Below are 337 nucleotides of genomic sequence, written 5' to 3' on the forward strand. Positions count from 1 at the left end.
ATTCAAGGAAGCTTTTACATCCTCCTTCAAACAGAAACCAATTGTCTTAAATGGTAAACTAATAATTTTTTGACCTAACAAATTGTCAAAATATGATATAATTTAATGGTTTTGGTAGAGTGTTTTGTTGTTTTCGAACAAAATGTGCTAAAGTACGCACACTCAACTCATTTGAATAGTACATGACTCACATTGTAGCCGGTTCCACTGCAGAGTTAAATATTGCATCACAGGAGAAAAGTTGCCCTTTAGAACAATTTTCTTTTGATCTGCAATAACATTTTTTTYCCCCTTGTCATGCAAGAAAAATATCTTTTGGATAATTACTGCTCTACTG

The sequence above is a fragment of the Poecilia reticulata genome, linkage group LG5 (genome assembly GCF_000633615.1).
Source record: "Poecilia reticulata strain Guanapo linkage group LG5, Guppy_female_1.0+MT, whole genome shotgun sequence".
In the NCBI taxonomy this organism is placed as follows: Eukaryota; Metazoa; Chordata; class Actinopteri; order Cyprinodontiformes; family Poeciliidae; genus Poecilia; species Poecilia reticulata.